Below are 16,583 nucleotides of genomic sequence, written 5' to 3' on the forward strand. Positions count from 1 at the left end.
AAAGGTGGCACAAAAAGCGAAGTAAAATAAATCAAATCAATCTTCATCCGGCCTTTTAAGCAAGTCTCCGCGTAGGTAGTGACTCGAAAGGGCTCGACGAATGAACAGTGAGAAGGAACAGGATTGCGTGGAGGGGGGAAGCGACCGCAGCTCCCAGCTGTTTGAATCAGCGTCTACTGCTTCGCTCCGCCCACCTCCTTCCTATTCTTCTGCGCGACCTTGCTCCAGAGAATCCTGGGATAGAGTGTATGCTCCGGAGGGGATTCGAAATCGGGGTCCCAGGCATCGTAGCGCTCTGTGCTAACCACTCCGCCAAGGAGATTGGCGTTAGACAATTAGAAGGGAATAGTTGCATTTCAAAGTATTCTCCTACACCAATGACGTCTCCAATCGTCTAGAAAGCCCAGCAAATTCTCCATCGAGATGAATCTAACTATATGCACGTCCATCCTGAGTCCACCTGCCAACTAACTCCACCAGCTCGTCACGTGTCACAGGGACAGCGACAGAACATTCTACTTTGAGGAAAACGATGTTCAGTGCACACTAAACACGCATGTTAAACAAGGAACAACCCAATGACGGAAACCGTAGCAGCGCCGATTGTTTCGAGAACAATGTGTCCCGCTAAGCCAGACCGAGCAGACACTAATAGGTGGTGTTAACCTGCGACAGGGCTACCAGATGAGACATGCAAAAAATGGTGCTACAGCATGTTTGTTCACTCGCACCCTATGGTAAAATTGATTGTGGGGTAATTTACCTTCGTACGTAATGAGCCTAACCCACAAATGTACTCATTTGCTGTAGAAAATGAATTCTAATTGCAGAACAGAAGATGCTAGCTTTCATACGAAAAAATGAACTGACTCAAGTAAACAAAATAGTTTTTGCTAACCACAAACATAGTCTAGTAAAAAAAAATGTCGTCTGGGAAACAAATTGCAACAGAAATTAAACCAACTGCCCCTATAGTAAAAGAATGTGACAATTCCGATTTTGAAGAGACTACCACTCTCTGACCTGTAGGTTCGCCGCCATCTTGAAACAATGGCGCCAAAAAATCACCTAGAAAAGTAGAAAATGTAATATCTCGAAAACTGTGCATTGTACACAAAAAGTAAAGATAAAAAAAATGAAACAGCAGAAAATTTGCTAAATTATGTTTTTTGTTTCATTGAGCTATCTTAATTAAATTAGAAAGCTTCTTCAATTTTTTTTACAAATGGCGTAAAAGTTGATCTCTTGACAAAAATAACAGCAAATATGTAACAAATTATGTAAGTTACGTCCTAAAGTCACTGGACCAAATTCATACCTAATGATTTCCTCTGGAGATTGGTTTTTGTTTCGTGCCTGTAGAGTCAAGGGTTGACGTAATATGGAGTTTTAAACAGGGTCATGTGTTTCCATAAATTTGACGTGTTCCATTTCTTGTGATATTTTCATATTTAATTTTCTATAATAAAAATAATTCACACCTTTTTTAACGTATAGCAGCAGGTACTGGCAAGAAAATGCAAGTTAAAAAACAGGTTTGCTGAATACAGTTACAACAATGGCCATTGGAATGATTTTAGTATCTAATATATTTTAATGGTCTGTGTGTACTAAAATATCGACCTTGTCAAAATATAAAGTAGAAATATATAAAAATGTTCTATGTCTTTCAAATCGTTCTGAATCATGAAGTTAGAAAGGTTTATTGTGGACACGAATGGATTGATACGATCGATTACGGCCCGTTTCACCTTATCCCGTTTCGCCTTATTGCGTTTTCACCTCCCTTAATACAATTTCGCGTGATTTATGTGACACTAACTTTCTAAGGCGAAACGGGACATCCCATTTCGCCTTATCCTGTTTCGTCTTGCACACAAACCTAACCTAACCTAAAATTTGTTCTTAGAAATATCAGGATAAATAGTACCAAAATTACTAATACAGTTAATTTAAATCCGTTTATATAATAATAAAGTATATACGTATATATATCAATGTAGCATGGTGTTTTATTACATTAATAATAATGACCCTTCATATCGATAATATTCCCTGGTGGGAAATTGTTTGTGTGTAAGGCGAAAGAGGATAAGGCGAAATAGGATGTCCCGTTTCGCCTTAGAAAGTTCGTGTCACATAAATCATTTGAAATTGTATTAAGGGATGTGAAAACTCAATAAGGCGAAATGGGATAAGGCGAAACGGGAGAACACGATACGATCCGACGTTTAAAGGAAATAGAGAATGGAGGAGATGATATACTGATACCCAGTTTACAGCTTTTTAATGCTCTTCTCGGTATAAGATTTTCTCTCAACACGTTACGTCAGAATTTCTGTGCAATTTTCATGAATAAGATCTTACATTGTTTTTATTTTAAGGAATTATGTCGATCGCGATGACTCATCAGAAACATACAAGTTCTAGTAGATAGCAACGTAATATTTCATGTATCTTACCTTATTAGCAACAGCCTATGAGTAAATCTGGCGTTACAGAGGAGAGTTCAGATATGTGTAGTAGTGTGCTTCCAGTCTTCCTCTTAAAACCTGAAAAGACAAGTATTTCACATAAATATTCATACTCATAAGATATGCCTTGTATAATATAGATCATGTACAAGATACAGAAACTAAGTTTTGTCACATATGTAAATAATGATATAGTCTTCTAATTTATGAACATCTATATATTGGGAAAATACAATACGAGAGATTAGATTTGATGAGCACAGCGTTACCATCATATCATTCTGGTATAAATGAGGGTGAAATGAGGCACGGAGATAGATGAATAACCTTCCTGCATCTTTCTCGATGACGCACTTAAACATTTGGTCTAGACTACAGATCTGATGCATTATTTATTGTTTTCGATGATGGATTTACCTTTCTGTGTGCAGCCTTCGCCTTGGACTGGTAAGAATGTGTCCCGGATTGAAAGCATGAGAGAGGTGCATCAGATAAATGCATAGTGATGATCCGAGTTGATGTATTAAGTCCACTATATGCACAGTAAGGCTAATTAGGACTGGACCTACAGTAGAATAGGAATCACTATATGCCTCCACCTGGAATCCCTAGATTACTAGGCGGAGACGACGCATAGTGATGGGTGCATCACATCATATGATGTACTTCGGCGTCATCTTTACAAACGATACACAAAAATGCATCAAACACTAAACCTGGCAAAGGCCACAAAAAACACTTTAAGGCATCAGTCGACGCGTTTCTGGTGCATCTTATTGATTTCATACATTTAGTTTACTGTGTGTGGACATGTAAAAAATCGTAAATTACATTCTTCAAGTATTTTTACTTCTCGTTATAAAGTTGGTCTGTTCCTCTTACTAAGCAATTCCTACGCAGGGATTGAATTGAGTTTTCAAGTCCATGTATGCATAGACAGGTTAATCGTAGCTAGACCTACAGCTTAAAGTGGAATTCGAATCACTATGTGCCTACACAAGTATTGTCAGTGGCGATTTTAACCCCTCGAACATTGGCTAATGGTTTAGGGGCGACATTTAGTAAAATAACAAGGGGTAGACAAAACTCCAAATAATTCAGGCGCCAGCTCCTTTTTCTCCAGCAGGCAATTTTCTTTTTTCAAATGCGCGCTAAGAAAGCCCAACCTACATATTTTGAAATGTGGCCTTTAAACCTTCATTTATTAATTGGATTGCATTAACATTGGATTAACAGTAATTAATTCTTGCGCTGAAGAAGACTCAACTGGTGACGGCATGAATAACTATGCAATACATTTAATACATGGTCAATTCAACCATATTGCTACAGATTTTAAAATGCTGCTAGCAACAATGCAGACATTTAAAATGCTGTTTGTTATTCGATTTAAGGATAAACGTGATACAGGAAACACACAAACATTAAAGAAACACACATTGTAGTACTTTTTTTAAAAAAAAGAAAGTAATGGACATTTCCATAGGCGAACTTCAAATATTAAAAAATATATAGTTTTTGAGAACTGAATTAGAAAATTCAGGCGCCACAGCGACCGATCGCCCTGTAGTTTTTTACCCCTGAGAGTAAGTAGGTAATAAAATGGAAAACAGAAAAAATGTTGGTGGTAATATGACACCGTTGGCTGCAACGGAATACGTTTTGGCCAAAAAGGCTTCACCCTTCATTCGCCAAGCCTCATCGGACTTGCAAGATGCGGTAATAGACGAAAGAGAGTAGAGGGGGTGGGGGTGAATTAGCGGAACTTGTCTGATTAGGTTAATTCAGTGGGACCGAGTGTCGGCGGACTTGTTTGCGCGAGCTACCATGTTAAAACTCGCAATGCTTCTTGCATTACAAATCCCCCCCCCCCCCGGGCCGCGCGCCGGTGGCAGGGGGCGAAAGGGAAGGGGCTTTCCGGCGAGCGACCACCTAACACTCTTTCGGAAAGTGCCTCCTACATGCCCGGGTTGGTGGTTCGCCGGTCAGCCGCAGCCGAGTAAACCCTCCGCACAGACTCGCTCCCGACATCAGACCTCGGTTTTCTGGAGGCGAAATTCGACTCGTGGAGATTCTGTTAACGGACTGTTCGAAATGGGATACGGAGATGCAGGAAAAACAAGGAGCGAGTCCGCACATCTACGGAACTGCCAGCGGATCTATTTTTCTTGCCACGGTGGATGAGATTCGTGTGGGAGACAACTCGTTTCTTCGTCCCTTCAAGCAATCTGAAACCAAGGAAACCTCCAGCAAGATTGTAATGAAAAAAACATAATGTGGTAACGGAAACTTTTAGGAAGAACAGGAATAGTTCACAGTTACGTATCTTAGGAGCATAAATAAAATAGTCCTCTCTAGTGGAAAACTTTATACGACGGTGAGAAAATATCTCCCACACTCACGAAGAAAGATAAACTTTGTTACATGATTACAGCCGCAAGATAGTGAAATTTCAGAAGAAAAGAACCTTTAAAAAGCTTTCAGATCGAAGCGAAAAGCGGCACCGGCGTCTTCAATCTCTGGGATATTTCAGACCGAAGCGACACGCAGAAGGCGACAAGCAAACTCTCGAAAACCAACGTTATCTTTCGAATCGAAAAGACACGACAAACTGCACATGTCGCTCGGACTGGGCCGTTTTCTCAATATGAACATTGCGTTGCCTTGGTTTGTTGTTGCGCATGCGCGGTGAATGCTTACTTATGGATTGAAAGGGGGGGGGGTGCTTGTTCGATTGGTGAAATCCTCAAGCGACACCTGCCGCGAGTTGTATGTCGCTTTGGTGTGGAATCTCCCTAAGATGCCCATATCATATTGAACTTTCTACTCAAGAGCTCTACACTTGTGATCACGATGGCTATCGTAAATTCGCTTACCCCCCCCCCCCCCCGTGCTTTGTAAATCAAGCAATATATTAAGGCCGAATCCCACAAAGCCTGATTCTCAGTAGAAATGCTCTAGTTGGCGCTGAAGTGCCTACCTGGGTGAAAATCATGGCCGCCCGGCTGGCTACTTGACTGGTTCTGAGGAATAGGCAACGCTCTAATTGCAACTGGCTTTCCTGGACTGTATTTGGTGGAACAGCCAATCAGAGCAAAGTTTGGCCATGTGAGCTTGCCAAAGCAAAGTTTTTTGTCTGTGGTTTCCGAGTGTTGGTTGTTTTTGTTCTCTTCTTGATAAAACAAAAAGTAACAGACGATGTGCATTCGTGTCCAGTTCGTTAATATTCAAGTACCTATGCAAAGCGATGAGATTTGTACGTAACAAATATGATTAGCCGATAATGAAAATCTTTATTATTATAAGTGTATTAAATGTCTGATATATTTAGTTGAAAAAAATATTTTTTTGTGAATGAATCCTGTGAATCTCATGTATGAATATGCATAGCCGAGTTCATTAAAAAGCTTGTTCGGTACGCGTTGACTACCATATTTTTTTTTCGAGACAATTTCCAAACTTTTATTTTCTTAATTTTTAATTACAGCAGTAATTTTCCTACAACGCTCATCTCTTTTTTAAAAGTCTGCTCTGATATAATGTCTTATGGCAACAAGTCTATCGAGAAGTGCGGTAACTAATATCGTGCGAGGCGAAATCTTGCAGACGTGTAGCCAGTTCAGGGCCAACTAGGGCATTCCTACTGCAAATCCAGTTCCGTGTAATTCGGCCTTTACAAGAGGTTTAATTTCCAGACTTGGAGCAAGTTGCAAGTTATGTTCTAATACTCTTGTGTCTAGTTCCATCAATTGCAAAACTATAGTTTGCACAGATTGCTGAACGTGCCAAAAATAGTTAAAATGTTGGAGACTAGAAATATTTCGTTGCTAGAGACACTTTCAGCGGCATTATATGCATACGACGCTTCGAGAACGGTGCCTAAACATGGCCTGGGATACAGATTCGCCATGTGGGTGGCAGCACAACGAAATTCCCTTCTTGCCGACAATGGCTACCACCACATGATGGTTCTTGGAACGGCTAGTTTCTCATCCTGTCGTATACATACCTGTGCAACGTTGCAGTTCGACGGGTTGCATAACACCCAGGCTGTGGCGCGAAGGCCTTTCAATTGCTTTCTTTACAAGCAAGAATGACTGCGTGGTTTAAGATAAAAACGAAAGAAATGACATTACAAGGCCACAATTGTCTCCACAAAACAACGAACCGTCATTATAGTGATTACGTCACTAGGAGAGGCATGGTGTTTGGAATTCGTGAAAACCTTTTTAAGACTAAATGACACGTCATGCTGTTTTTCTTTTCGTACGGGGAAGGGGGATCTTATAAATTACTAGCAATGCCTCACACCCGTGACCTTTGTCCACACCCAGGGTTCAAGAGGAACTTGAGGGATATTCAACGTATGGTGATATGATGAAATTTATGAAGGGGCACTCACAAAGAAAACCCATGTCCGGGCTGAGATTCGAACCCAGGACCTGAGATATCCGCATTTCAAATTATCAGATATCCGTTCCGGATGCAACGGACGATTCGGATATCCGAAGAATTTGGATATCCGAATCTGGACATAATATCAGATATCCAAAAATTTCAAATCCGGATAAAATGTTATCCAGAATTTGCCATCCATAGTGCTAACCACACCACCAAAGGAGGTCGGCTTGCATCGTTTAACATTAATAATATGAGGATACATTCAGTTTGCGCATGATTGCGTTTAAAGAGGCGTTTTAGTGTATTAGGGAGATCAACCTCACTTTTTCTCAACACTAGATTGTCCTTTTTTTTTCAGTTAAGGATCAGAACATCGATTTTCACCCCCATCAAAGCAACAAGGCACGCTTCCGAGGGAGAATCCCGATCTGAAAGAACGCAGTCTTTCCCCCGCCCCAGAAAATCTCTCACCTCGTTCTAATGCGGTGCCACACAATCGTAAAACGACCTTCGATGACTCTTGCAACAGAACGCCTCCCAACAGACAAGCCGGCGGATCCGGCCCTTGTACCCCCTCCAGGGCCCGATTTTATTATTATTTGTGACAAGAATCCGTGTAAATCTCGTCCCGCGGCGCTCCGAGCAGTGCGAACAATTCCCCAACATCTGCGCCGATTGTAAAGTCTACCGTATCAATCCCAAAATGCCAGTCAACAGGAGTCCTGGAAGCCGGCTGAAGAACCCACGAGACCAGAAGGTTAGGAGGGATTCTGCGGGGATCGAAAGCAATTCGCTAAGAACCTCGACATGCTTTGGCTGTTCGTAAATATGGTAAGGAACTTCTAAATGGGGCCATAAACTTTCTTCTGGAAAGCCTTTCAGCAAATGATGACTAGGGAACGGAACTTTATGTGCTAAAAAACTCAGAAATATTTATTTTCTTATGTGTCATAAATGTTGAAAATATGTGATAAAAACAGGAAAATATGTGACAAAAATGAAAAACATTTGGTAACAAAAACAAAATATTACATGCATTTTAACAGCTGAAATCAGTTTCTAAATGCTTACCTCCTAGCGAGCTATTTTTTGGAAGAATTTCATTGAATCACCATAGTTTTTCCAAATTCTCCGCTGTAAATCTGTGACGATTATCTCTAAAAAGCATCTTATATTGTGAGAAAGACCGCTCCACGTCACAAGAAACAATTCTTGCATATTTGAAGCACGAAATGCCACTAACGCTGAAGTTTTCCAAAGCTTCCTCTTCCTCTACTTCACCTCCTTCCAAAACACATGCAATTTGGCACAATGTTTGAAAACCTTGGTTTTTCCCCAAAAATTCTGTACATTTAGACATTTAGATCCAGTGAGTTCTTTCAGTTTCGTTTCTACTATACGGACTTCACCAATGGAAGCTGCCAAAGTGTTCGCGGACGATTCAAGCTTTCATATGGAATTAGAGAGAATGGACAGGTTTGTTGAGATGTATGCCAATTCGACTTTTAAGGAGGGCTCCATCAACAGTTCTTGCAGAATTCTTCTTTGTCGAGATCATTTACAACAGATACAATTTTTTTCAAAGTTCTGGGCATAACATCTGCATCGCGTAACTACAGGTGTAGGGGGAAGGGGAACCTCAGGACATTTTTGTTTAAAAATGTCTATTCTTCTAGGCGACTTGATAAAAACTTTCTTCCCATTTGAAACCAGTTTATCGACATTGGGATAAAGAGCTCTTATCTTTTCACATATTCTATGCAACGCATGCGCCACACATGTAACGTGCACCATTTTGGGGTAGCTAACGGCAAGACCACTGCATGTAAGCTGCAGCATCTGTCAAGAGAAGAACATTGTCAAATTTTATGTCTTCTGGCCACAATAGCTGCATTGCTTCATTAAAAAGCCTTGCTATCGTTACGTGTAGCCAGCCCCAGCTACTTACAGCTATTTTCTCCCGATAGGATCGTAGGCGAGGTGCCAGAAGTCTGCCAGCGAGCGTTTTCAAAGACAAAACAAACCTAGCACTCTCGATATGAAAGAGGTGCGGAGAATAAACATTTTTCCTTGAAGGATTTCGAGGTAGATGAAGTCAACGAGCGATTTTATGTATTTAAAATGAAAATTCGCAAAATATGTATTTACATACGGAAAACTGGAAAATATGTGTTTTTATGTAAAATAAAATTTGCTGTGTTGACATATAAGGCTATGATAAGAATTTTGGCAAAAATGAGGGTCTCTATCTTATCGCAGAAAAAACATTTATTTACCTAAAGTTCCTTTCCCTAATGATGACTATGGTTCGGATCTATAGTGTGTCCCGGGAATTTCTGGAGCGAGTGAACGAAAACAAACTTCTGAGCAAGTAGTGTACTGCTTCGCTCGGCCCACTCCCTTTCTCTTCTTTTGTACCGTTATACGCGGCCTTCCTCCACAGATTCTCAGGATACAGTAAAAGGAAACAAATTAAGCTCAGTCAAGTATACTCCGTCCCAGGAGTCTGTAGAGCAACGCCGCGCATAACGACAGAATGAGAGCAAGTAAGTTGGCGGAGCAAACCAGTGCCCGCTGCAGCAAACTGCTGGTACCTGCAGCCGCATTTCCCCTCCCTGCACTCACTCTCACGCGTTCATTGGTTGACCAGTCACTACTTGCGCAGACTTGCTTTCGTTCGCTTGCTTCCAAGACTCCTGGAAGATAGTATAGCTGCCACGGGAGGCCTGGCCATACTTCAATCTACAGTATGTGACAAGGTGCTCAGTCAACTCCTATAGTGCATGTCATGATATGTATTATTTCACTGTGTTTAGACGTTTTAAAGGGGTATCAAAATTTTCAAATACTGTCACTCCGGAGATAGTATAGTCCAGCTTAAGGTAGGGTTGTACGGAAAAAAACGCTTGTCCCCCACAGAGGGTTACATGATAAGAGCGGGCGAGTATCAAGCAGAAAAGTAAAAAAAAATGTATTCAGGTATCGTGGCATGAGAGAAAATGATGAATCATCAGTGGACTGCTATTGGCTACCTTGATTTGATTTGCCTGCCAATTTTGGCTAATCACGACGACGATGATGAGTGATATGATGAATTTGATGAACAGACACTCACAAAGAACACAGATTCCGGGACTGAAAACCAGACACCTTGGCGTCATAGCGCGTTGTGCTAACCACTGCTGCAACGGATGTCGCGATTGGCTACGTGATTGGCTAACCAAGTTCAGATGCCATTTCAAAAGTATACCTTCTGGTCCTTTTTGTGATTTCTTCTTATCCATCATCACCCGTGGCGACGAAAACGTTCTCAATGCTCCCAACGTGTAAAAAACTGTTTACACATATGGTCTTGCCCCCATCCATTCCTTCACCATTCTGCCCCCACTTGCACCTTCTCTCTACCTTTCATGAGAGAAGTAAATCCCGCTAAATTCATGGCTTTCTTCGTTTCCAACACCTGCCATTGTTAATGCGTACGAGGACGTTCCTGACGAATCTAGTCCAGTGTTGCCACAATTTGAGGGCATAATATCCCTATGCAAGGGGATATTTACGCCAATTTTCCCTTCATGTAAAAAATAAAATCATAATAATACGAGGGCAACTATTTTTTTCGCGAGAATGCAGGACCAGCACGAAAATCCGATATATACAAATGGAAGTGGACAGAATATGGCATTGTGGAATGTATGAACAGTGCAGATCATGTGTACTGGGTATGGGATAGGGAAGCGCATCCTTAAAGGTAGCATCGTACCACATGTGTTTACAAGTCTGAAAGCATAGGAGCATTGCAGGAACAAAAGATGTGCAGACCACGATAGCACACTATTCCCCACAGTTTCCATCTAGTGACGTGTCCACATAGTACGGGTGTATTGTTCTTCGGAACATATGCTCATATTGTGGTACCACAGTATTACTTTGAAAAAAAAAAATATAGTTACGATGACTTACTTATACCCCAGCCCTCGTATAACAATAATTAGTAGTATTAGTTGTAGTGTTTTCGTTTGGCAATCTTTCACATATCAAAACTGTTAGATAAATTAATACCACGGGCCAGATTGTTCTAACCTTGCCCATTTATCCTTATGGTTGCTATTAACCGTAGATCTAGAAAAGTAACGCACAATAAACAATATATAAATTAAAGTAGATACGCAGGCTTGTACTTAATGGAGTACAAATAAAAAGGAACAAAAAACAATGATGGTTATGGAATTGGAAGATTAATAAAATCTGCACTAACGTTGAGTCTAATGTCTTCAAATGTTAATGAAATTTTTTGTTATTTTTAATCGAATTTGCTCTTTGGCTTAAAAATCGGTTCGAATTTCCATGTAAAAAGGGATATTCCCCTTCATCTGGCAACACTGATCTGCCCGCGGCCAAGCACCCCGTTTCTCTTCGTCGCCCTCAAGGCTTGGATTTCAAACCAGAAGAAACTGACGTCATTGCAGCCTTTAACCGTTCGCCCCTTTTCAAAACTGAGCTGCGGAGGCTGACATTTCGGGGGGTGAGGGAGTTGCTTACGCCACTGAAGGTGAGAGAAAGATGCTTTAAAAGGATTTTTGCACCAGAAGGATTTTTTTTCAACCTTCTCCCGAAGAAACATCCCCCAAACCGCACTTTTCCATTTGGACGATTAACGCTTCGGTCAAGGATGTCCTTCCAGTGAACCGCAGAGGGTCGGACGCAGGCAACAACCTCCAAGACTGACGGCTCTGTGGATGCGCCGCGGTGGGTCTTGAGAATTTGCACGAACCTGAGTCGGTGTTTGTCTAAGAAGACGTTGGAAATTGTCTCCGTGTTGCCTCAGCTGTAATATTGGCCTCGAAGGTAAACACAGCCAAGACGTTACGACTGAAGGATTGTTTTCAGTGGAACCTCTTGGATTGAGTAAACGATGACGTTTCAACATTTAGAAACCACCTCTCTCCAAGAGATTCTCAACAATGTTTGAGATTTACTAAGAACTTGCTGAAGTGTCTCACTGCCGGATAACTAATTCTCTCTTCAGATGATTAAACAAAAAATAATTTCAAGTAAGGCTAATCTGGAAGTTGTTGCGCCGATGTGCGTAGAGGCTCTGGTTGCATTCATTTATCTTTATCAGTATGACTTGTGATTTATTCCTTGTTTTGTAGAAAATAAGTGTTGCAATTTTTATTCATTTTAGAGATACCCGTGTCCAAATGTACCATATCACTTCATATTCTTTCCAAGATTTATTGATTGATTTCGTTTATTTCACTTCGTTTCTCTGTCACTTTTGACTAATCGCAAAGGTGGGGATGAGTGATGATATGATGAAACAAACACAAAATGGACAGGATACAACACCATTCCCACGCAGGAATATACTGGCTGAGAGTCCAGTCGCCAGAGCCTCGTTAGTCTGTAAAATTCAGTCCAGGGTAAACTACGTGCAAGTGACGTTGACATTTGGGTGTTTTTAGAAAGGGTTACCCCTTACAGCTGATTCTCTCCAAAGAGTCTATGGAAAGAGAGGCGGAAAGGGGGGGGGGGTCTGCTTCAAACACAATGGAAGTTTCGAATCATGGCCTGGGCATGGATGTTTTTGTGACTGTCCCTTCATGGTATCATCATTCATTCCCATCTTCGTGATTAGCCAAAATAGGAAGAAAAGCTACGTTTGAATTGAATTGTTGTTATCAGTCCACTTTATGCACAGAAAGGTTAATCGGGACTGGACCTACAGTTTAAAGTGGGATCCGAACCACTATGTGCCTCCACCGGCGAACCCGAGACACCTTGATTGCAAGGCGACGACGCTACCACTGCACCACCGGAATGAATGCGAAGTAAAATAAACCAAATCAATCAATCAGAATGAAGGGAGCAAGATTCTTGGACTCTAAATCACTCGCATATAAAAGCATATCAAATGCACTGCCACCTGTGTCGTGGCACGAAACTATTTCCAACCAAGAGCGCAGTACAATTGTTCTGGCTTGAAATTTTCCCACTCAGCAAAGATTCCAAGGATAGTTGGTCGGCGTTTTCATGATCATGTGCAAAGTGAGAGTCCTTTTCACATTCCGTGCATGCCGGAGGCTTTGACTCCCACGTGAAATATTACCAGCTACTTTCATCGGAACCAAACAAGTTTGCCATGCACCTACTTTTACCCTATTCTTGTGTTTAATTCACAGCAAAGTGCATCGACAAGAAGAGATGTCACGCGACAATTGAAATTCATGGTTGCGTGTTGCAGAAAGGATAGTCTGGCGATTGTAACACGCCCCCCCCCCCAAAAAAAAACTTCATTTCGTCTCTTGAAAATATGTGATGGGGAAACATCAAAAATGCTGTCTTTCAGAATCCTATAGATTTCTCTGGCAATTTTCTGTTTCTTATAGCACAGACTATCGAGGCTCCGGCTTCTGGATTCACAGCCAGTAACATCCTCTTTGGTGTTAGGACCTGTCTGTGCAGTGTTTTCCGATTGTCTTTCTTCACTTTTATCTTATCGGCAATCAAAGCAAGCAATCTTTCTTATGGACAAAAGCTATTGGAGTGTTCGGAGATTCCATTCACTGAGTAAGACCGAGACATCTCTTGAAGTGATGCTCACAATGAGGATTTCAGTTCCAAAAATATCTATTGAAAAATTGTTCTTCATATTTTGGCAAAATTGTAACTTCAAGCACATTTATGTTGCATATTTTGGCAAGTGTGGCCATACGTGCATATTGTGTTTTATTTTGTACTTAAGATGCAATTTTTAAAGGTCTGCTACTTTCTTCTGTGAAATAAGACTAGATTTCAAATTAATTTTTATATTCTGATACGCCGTAACATAAGGCAAAGAGTCCATAAAAAGTAAAAACATCTGGAAAGAGGGGTTTTCGTTAGGAGGCGAGGCAGTGGAATTTCATTGAATCAGTTTATTTTTTTCGCTTTTTTTGACACTTTTGGCTAATCGCAAAGATGAGGATGAGCGACGATGTGATGAAACTGATGAAGCCATTATAGGGACAGATGGAAGGCTTGTGTTGATGTAGCCATAAACCTTCGGAGTTAAGAAAGCGAGTTACTTACATTCAAAACGAACACCCATGCCCAGGTCCATGGGCGTAACTCGGGACCTAACTCTGGGAAGGGGGGGGGCGAGAATCAAACTTGGGGCCGAACTTGGGGTTTAACTAAGGGGGGCAGAATCGAACTTGGGGCCTAACTAAGGGGGGCAGAATCGAACTTGGGGCCTAACTAAGGGGGGCAGAATCGAACTTGGGGCCTAACTAAGGGGGGCAGAATCGAACTTGGGGCCTAACTAAGGGGGGCAGAATCGAACTTGGGGCCTAACTAAGGGGGGCAGAATCGAACTTGGGGCCTAACTAAGGGGGGCAGAATCGAACTTGGGGCCTAACTTTTGGGGCAGAATCGAACTTGGGGCCTAACCCTTGAGGCAGAATCGAACTTGGGGCCTAACCCTTGAGGCAGAATCGAACTTGGGGCTTAACTTTTGGGGCAGAATCGAACTTGGGGCCTAACCCTTGAGGCAGAATCGAACTTGGGGCCTAACTTTTGAGGCAGAATCGAACTTGGGGCCTAACTTTTGAGGCAGAATCGAACTTGGGGCCTAACTTTTGAGGCAGAATCGAACTTGGAGCCTAACTTTTGAGGCAGAATCGAACTTGGGGCCTAACCCTTGAGGCAGAATCGAACTTGGGGCCTAACCCTTGAGGCAGAATCGAACTTGGGGCTTAACTTTTGGGGCAGAATCGAACTTGGGGCCTAACCCTTGAGGCAGAATCGAACTTGGGGCCTAACTTTTGAGGCAGAATCGAACTTGGGGCCTAACTTTTGAGGCAGAATCGAACTTGGGGCCTAACTTTTGAGGCAGAATCGAACTTGGGGCCTAACTTTTGAGGCAGAATCGAACTTGGGGCCTAACTTTTGAGGCAGAATCGAACTTGGAGCCTAACTTTTGAGGCAGAATCGAACTTGGGGCCTAACTTTTGAGGCAGAATCGAACTTCGGGCCTAACTTTTGGGGTAGAATCGAACTTGGGGAAGGGGGTAAAATCGAACCTGGAGCCTTACTTTTGGGGGCAGAATCGAACTTAGGCCAAACTTTGATGGCCTATCTTGGGGGGGAGAGAATCAAACTTGTTTCCTAACTTTTTGGGACGGAATCAAACTTGGGGCTTAACTTGGGGGGGGGGAGGAGCAGAATCGAAAAGTCTTCAATTCCATAAAAAATCGTTCAGGATAATTTGTAAAATAACTGTTACATGTGCGACATCACAAGAATTACTTCAGGTCTCAGGAGGATTATCAGAAGTACCAAAAACATGTACATTTTATTGAGCCTGAAAATTTGGGGGGGCAAGTGCCCCGTTGCCCCCGCCAAGTTACGCATATGCCCAGATCGACATTCGACCCGGGACCTCTGGCGTCGGAGGGCACTGTTATAACAACTCCGGCACGGAGGTCGGTTGTAGTTGTTTTATCTAGTATAATTTGATTTGTACTTAAATATGCATAATACATGTAATATTTCGGCAAAAGTTCATTTACATTTTTCTTGCCGCGGACAAGTGTTATCATTCCTCTTGATACAAATGTCTGAAAAACCAACGGAACAATGACAGCCTTTGTCATTTTTTCAACAATCATGTTCCCGCCCTATCTGTAGTATACTTCCTCATTCAGTGTTATTAGTGGCCTGTCTAGCTGCTGCTGCGTTCGTAACTGAACAGAGCGTCTTTATCTCGGGAATACCGTTACACAGATGAAAGAAACGTGTCTACGAGGAAACGTCAACGCTTAATTACATCACTATTTGCAAGATGTATTTCCGGCGTTTGTGAAACAAAAACTTTGCTATTTGGCTTGATTATCAGGTCTTTCTTGTATCGACAGCGGCGAACCGCTTGTCTTCGAGAAAATTACGAAACCGTCAAAATGAGAATATTCTCACGCGGAACATTTCCTCAAATCAGTGGTTCTCTGGAGCCCTTAAGGGGTCAAGGGGTACTTGAAGTTTCCTCTCGATACTCTGTGGCGGTTGGTTGAACGTTTCCCATACTCTATCCGGGGAATCTCTGGAGCAAGGAAGCGCATAAAGAGAGAGAAGGGGAGAAGGCGAGTGAACGGAGGGAAGCAGTACACGCTGCTGCAAACAGCTGATAAAAGTTCGAGCCCTGATTAGAACGTCACGTTACTTCAAAGTTCCGAAAGATCGGTTTACCTCCGACAACCATATGTGAAGTCCACGTGGAGCCGAGTATATCCTCCCCTAAAACCTTTCCCACCAATGGCGTCCGTTTTAGGAACTGACAGTACTTGTCAAGTCCACGTGGAGTAAATTAGATGTTGCCAATTCAGTTTCTTTAGAGATTTCTTAACGTGAGGTTGCGATATCTTTGTTATCTTTGCTAGGTTGTGTTATTGTGCTGTGCTATTTTTTATATACAATGTGACCTACCTCTCTCTCTCTTTCTCTCTCTCTCTCTCTCTCTCTCTCTCTCTCTGGAGACCTTGTGACGTCGCAGTGCATGAACGAAGATCTTAACACTGCAGGTGACAGTGACAACAGCGATTTTCAGAAAAAACAAGTGCTGGCTCGACAACAGATACTACAGAGTCAGTACTTGCGCAAAAACGTGTTGTTTTCGTTCGCTTGCTCCAGAGATTCCCGGGACAGAGTATAGACTTTCTAGCTTTGAGCGGA

General features: G+C 42.0%; 1 protein-coding gene across 5 annotated transcripts in view; it reads right to left on the reverse strand.

The window, feature by feature from the left end:
• Positions 1-16,583, reverse strand: part of Pgant9 (polypeptide N-acetylgalactosaminyltransferase 9) — a 912,350-nt gene that overhangs the window by 521,182 nt on the left and 374,585 nt on the right. For all 5 annotated transcript variants that reach the window (XM_083120278.1, XM_083120277.1, XM_083120271.1 and 2 more), the window contains exon 2: positions 2,463-2,552. The gene's annotated coding sequence lies outside the window, so the exon portion shown is untranslated. The remainder of the gene's footprint in view (positions 1-2,462; positions 2,553-16,583) is intronic.

This window comes from Lepisma saccharinum, chromosome 4 (assembly GCF_977018435.1).
Source record: "Lepisma saccharinum chromosome 4, izLepSacc3.1, whole genome shotgun sequence".
Classification (NCBI taxonomy): Eukaryota; Metazoa; Arthropoda; class Insecta; order Zygentoma; family Lepismatidae; genus Lepisma; species Lepisma saccharinum.